The sequence below is a fragment of the Pygocentrus nattereri genome, chromosome 14 (genome assembly GCF_015220715.1).
Source record: "Pygocentrus nattereri isolate fPygNat1 chromosome 14, fPygNat1.pri, whole genome shotgun sequence".
Taxonomy (NCBI): domain Eukaryota; kingdom Metazoa; phylum Chordata; class Actinopteri; order Characiformes; family Serrasalmidae; genus Pygocentrus; species Pygocentrus nattereri.
The window spans coordinates 5,857,501-5,863,818 of NC_051224.1; positions in this window are offsets into that span (position 1 = coordinate 5,857,501).

Consider the following 6,318-nt stretch of genomic DNA (forward strand, 5'->3'; position numbering starts at 1 on the left):
ACACTCATCAAACACTAATTTCATCACATTTTTGGGTATCAAAATTTCCCCCAAGCTTTCAGAATTACTCAACCTTAATTACACCCCCCTTCTCAAAACAATAAGTGATGATCTCCAACAGTGGATAAACCTTCTCATTTCCCTCATATAATCAAAATGATGGTATTATTCAAAATTAATTATTTATTCTCAGTGATACCTCTTCAACCTCCAGTGACCTGGGTGAAGACTTTAGATACTACTATCTCAAGTTTTTATTGGAAAAATAAACCACCGAGAATCAAAATGTCCAAATTTCAGAATTCAAAAACTCGTGGAGGTTTAGAAGCTCCAACCTTTTACAATTATTTCCTCACAAACCAATTACAATATATTCTAAAGTGGGTAAATCCCAACCAGACAGTTTAGACATGGATCGATATAGAATAAACACTCTGCAAAGATATCCGGGTAGCAGACCTACCATTCATCACCCAAACACTGAAAAAACAGGCCTGCTTTAAAAATCCAATAATCACAACAAGTCTGACAGCTTGGTGGAACTTTCACAAAATCATAAACTCTCCTCCCTCTCTGAATATTAACTCCCCCACCTGGAATAACCCCGACCTCTTCAGAAATAAAAAACACTGCATTGTACCTCCTGGATTGATAAAGGCATTACACATTAAACGCATCTCCCACAACAATTCCCTGGTATCATTCTCATATCTCAACCAGAGCCACGGCATTGGCAGCAACCAGTTCCTCAAATTCCACCAGTTAAAATCCTTACTGTGCTCCAAAATGAAAGGGAACTGAATATCCATTAGATCTACCCCTCGCAATTTCTGATTTTTTGAATATATCCTCTCCAAACAAACTCATCAAAAATATACAAACTAGTTTCTAAATGAGAGGCAAAAATAACTTTCCTGATAACACAATGGAAAGAAGATCTCTCCATCACTCCCAGTGCCGATTTCTGGTTACAGGTATGCAGAAATAATATAAATCTGATCTCAGGTTCCTGCAACCTTGAGGGGCAAGTGGCTTAGAAAATGTGTGTGTGTGTGTGTGTGTGTGTGTGTGTGTGTGTGTGATATCTCAGGTTCTAATCTACAGTTCATACAATATAAAATCCCTCACAGAATACATTACACTGGACAAAAGATGTTTAAAATGGGATTTACCAGCACTGAAATATGTTCTCATTGCATTCTGAGTATCACAGATAATTATACCCATGCCATGGGGCACTGTACACCTATAAACATTTTTGTTTTTGCAAGAACTTATTAATCAATTAGCACTCCGTTTAAATATCACTCTTCCCCTACCCCTAGAATTATGTCTGTTAGGAGACATATCAACAATCAGTACTACTCAACTGCCCTACTACAGCTATGACCATCACCAAGAAAACCATCCTCATGAACTGGAAGACAAAAAAAGCCGCTACTGTCACCCATTGGAAAAATTTACTATTGGATCACGTGTCTATGGAAAAAATATCTGCTTCCATCAAACACCAAAATATTCAGTTTGACTCGACCTGGACACCAGTTACTAACTTTACTAGAGAAGCTGATATACTGAGATCCAATACCCAGTCCCTGACTACCCTACAGAATCATAAACTCATCCCCTTAATTACTACACCCACACACACCCACACACACCCACATACACGCGCTCACTGAATTCTATCATTATACAACAAATCTAGTTCTTACGGCACTGCAGGTGCTGTTAACAATGGCTTTTCTTCGAGTCCAATGCTCAACTTGTCGTTATTCGTACTATTATCATTAATTTTATGTATCATTATTCTTTTCTTGTTTGTTTTCCTCTCTATATCTATATATATATATATATGTTAGGCCAAAACAAAATTTAAAAATCAACAAAACATGTCATTTTGTCAGGGGTGCTCATTCAGCTGTAGACGTCTGGACGTCTCTCAGATCAGTGGCAGCTCTTGCCCAGCCGCCACAGCCATAACACGGGAGAGTGTGAACAAGGCCCATCTTTGCAGGCCTCAGAGAGTGTGGGTGGTCTGAGCTATACTTGGCCATAGCCACAAGCCAGAGAGTCGAAAAACTTGCCAGAGTCTTAGGCCATATAATCCAGTGCCTGAAAGGAGGCATCAATGAGTTCCCCAGTAAACTACCTCCACATTTTCAGACTGGGGTGAGAAGGGCAGACATGTTGAGATTTACCCCTGCCTATTGGAAGCTATGGAAAATAATGCTAATTAATAATTATAAATAATATAAATAAATAATTAATTAATAATCAATGATTTCCATGAAGACCTGTTAGTATGGTCAGGTAAGGAGCTCAGTAGAGTTTATGACAGGTATAAAATGTTTATAAGTGATCGTTTCAGTTAATGTCAATACAGGGGTCAGTCACCAGCAGCTCAAACAGTCCATAGAAAGAGGAAAGATGAAGGGGTATCCTTTGGAGCCGCCATGACTACCAGCTGAGGCTTTCTGTCCTATGACAGAAAGGTGCCTGCAGGTGAGGCCTTTTTGGCATAGCATGTGGCTCCACAGCGGTCAAACTGGTCGGGACGGCAGATGAGTAGGAGCTCAATCAAGGTCAATCTGTCGCCAGCATCAAAACAGATTGGAGGGGCAATTGGAAACTCTGGAGTTGCTGCGTACTTGGAAGACATGCTGCACCAGAAATACAGGCTCAGGAAAGATCTAGCAAACCGAAAAAGAAAGAAAACAAGAAGGAATATAGATATTAGTATAAACAAGTGAGCAGAAAATGACGTCAAAGCAGATCAACAGATATGAATACAAAACATGCTGGCATGTCATGAACCAAAAGCTTGTGTAAACAGTTTATATGTTATGTTATGATGAGTTTAAAAATGGATTGGGTCTTAATCCCAAGAGAGGTTGTGTCAGGGCTGGAGGGCGTTGTAAGTGACAGTTCTTCCCTTCTGCTATTTTATCGAGTATTTTGCTGTCAGACCAGGAACTTGTAAACAAAGTGTGGTGGGCACTCAGTTCACCAGCATAAACCATTTAGATCCTTATATGTCAGAAGAAGTGAGCTCCTTTATATAGTCGCAGGATGGCAATTCAGTTGTTAACATCTCTGCAAGATCCAGATGAATTAACATGGATAAACTGAGCCAGTGCAGGTTACTGCCCAGCAAAATGATGGGAACAAGCACCAGACATAGCAGAGCCAGAGAACAGTCAGCCAGTGAATATGTGGAGCCACATGGTGAAGCACAGGGCAGTAGCAAATAGTGTTTGAGAGTGTCTAAGCAAATCCACTGCAGCCGTACAAAAGGTGCCAGGAGAGGGAGTTTCGTCCTGTTGTGGTGGTGCCTTCAGGCTTCTGTATAGGTGGAAACAAAAGAAGGGTCAGAATCTTGTAGTAGCACCATGAACAAGGACTATTTGGTCCTCTTCCAATGATAACTTGGCCTCCTTACACACAAAAGCCACAGTCTGTGATGTCTGGTGCCCCTTCCTGTTCTTGCACTGGTGCTGAGCTTATTAGCTTGAGGCTTATCCGAAAAGGTAGCTGCTGAATTTAGCTCTTCAGTACAGTGAAGTTCAAGGGATAAAGATCTGCAGCTGTTTTTCAGGGCTGGGGCCCCGTTCTTCATTCCAGTGAAGGGTAATGTTAATGTTACAGCATGCAAAGATATTTTAGACATTTACTTTGTTGTACAAGAAGAAGGCGGCCCTTTCGTGTTATAGCATATCTGTGCCTTTATGTCCAAAAGTCCATAAGGTTGATGGTTTGATGAGTTTGGTGTGGAAGAACTCCAGTGTTCTGTATAGAACCATGACCTCAAACCTCATTGAACACCTTGGGGAGCACAACTGGAGCATGAACTGTGAGCCAGGCCTTCTCATCCAACATCAGTGCTTTCACACAGACAAACTTTCCTTTCCCAGAGATGGATTCATTTGAAATGCTCCAATGACATGTTTTGTGTCGTAGCTTTTTTCGGGGAACTGGAATCATTAACACAACTGCGGCTAGAAAGATTTTCTTTTTTGAATTTGAAAAAACAAAATTGGCTGCTGATCAAGCTTCTTTTTTCTAACTGTGCATATGTTTATGCTTTTCAGTAAATGGGCATTGTTTCCTCTACGGCACACATACACATCATCATTAGGCTTATGTAGCCTTTAATCCGAATTAGAATATTTATTCGCCAAGTATTTCCGTTTTATCAGCTCCGTTTTCCATGCAGGTCTATAGGTGCACTTTCTAGCTTTACAATTACAGACGAGTCCATCTGTTTCTCTGAAAACTTTCTAGCCTGTTCTTTAGCGGTCAGGACCCCCACAGGACCATCACAGAGCAGATATTATTTGGGTGGTGGATCATTCTCAGTACTGCAGTGACAGAGATGTGGTAACACTGAGGTGTTTAGTGGTTGGTTAGTGTAGTGGGTAACACCTCTGCCTTCTACACTGTAGACTGGGGTTCAATCCCCCACCAGGGCAGGCACCCTACACTATACCAATAAGAGTCCTTGGGCAAGACTCCTAACATCACCTTGGCCTACCTATGTAAAATGTAGCATCAGCCAAATGCCATAAATGTAAATGTGTTTAAAAACTCCAACAGCACTGCTGTCTCATCCACTCAGACCAGCGCAACACACACACTAACAGGGCGAACAGAGTATCAGAGAAACAGATGGACTACAGTCTGTAACTGTAGAACTACAAAGTGCAGCTATACAGTAAGTGGAGCTGATAAGATGGACAATATGGAGTCTGTAATATGAATTGAGCGAAGACACAGACAGTACTGACTCTATGGCTGCCTCTTGGGATTCATTTTCATGGGCTGTTGTTGATAAATAAGTTGTATCCAGAATTTAACATAATATATAAAGACAAATGAATCACCTCATTGACTGTGGAGTTGAGAAAACGTCCTAAGAAACCAGCAAAACAATCTTTTTTTATGTCACTTTGGCCTCAGTGGCAGAACCATGTCACAAAAAGCATCAGTTTAACTGAAGACCTCTTGACCGTTCAGGCACATTCCCCTGACTCTGAGATTCTGAGTGCACTGGTTTGTTTCTCCAGTTGAAAGCAGCACCATTGTAATAGTAAAGTTTATGTTTTGGCTTCAAGGATGAATATCTGTGTTTCTTCCTCATCCTGTCGCCACAGAGTGCAGATAGCATCTCTGCTTTGGCTCTTGCAGCCACCTTTTCTGCTGTCTTTAGCTGTGTTTATTTCTCCGGTTATTTTTTTAGCCTGACATTTTTACTGCCTCTACATCCACTGTGCCCCTGGGGTCATCCCCATCTTACACTTTCCACAAGAAAGTTGCTGGCTAATGTCTTTTTAGGGAATCATAATTAAACATGAAATGCTTTTAAAGCAAGGAATTCTTTGCGGCTGAGAAAACGTGTTTGCGTCTACAATATAAAGCTTAATGAATGAGGACAGTTTTATGAGTATTAATTTCTTTGGAGTCCAGTGTATGACTGTAATTATTCAATGAGCCAATGAGAACAGTCCATTGCACAGGACAGTGAAATAAGATTGCAGCATTGCCATCAGTGACTCACTAGCACCACCCTCTGGTGCATTTTTGTAAAACACCCTGGCCATATTTTATTCCAACAAAACTATGACCATGGACACTATTTTCCCCATTTAGTCATCATGATTACATGATTAAATAGGCAAATGATGCAAATGTGTACTAAGATTCTAAAGCTCTGCATATAACTACAATACCAATAAAGTGCTGATGCCTTATGGACATAAAGGGGGCTGTAATGCCTAAATCCTGAAGCACGTACCACAGATGTCCGAACAAAACTATTAAACGATAACTGGGCAAAAGACATTCTTAACATTCAATGTAAGTTAATATAACAAGTTTTTATTTCAGGGAGTTTTACACCATTTTGATTCGTCTATTCATCATGAAATTTCGATTCAATGTTAAGGGCAGAAACAAAAATGGAGATGCAGTCCTGTGTAGAAGCTAGCTGGTCCACGCTTTACTTTGTGCACTCTAAACAGACTCCACCAGAGTCACAGTCACAGTTGTTCCGCCCAGCAGCTGTTCCCTAAGGACAGCTATGTTCCCCTTCAAATTCCAACTACACAGACACACCTCAGCTGCCTTGCACATTTCTTATTTCCCATCTAAAACAGCTAAAGGAGACATTTCAGAGGAGATCGGGTATAAGATAATGCGCCTGTGTAAGAAAGGAGAAAGTCAAAGGAAAATGCACGAGTTATCAGAACTGGAGCTCAAAAATCATTCAAAGATGTACAGATAACAGGAACTGGGCAGGACCTAGCAGACCACCAAAAC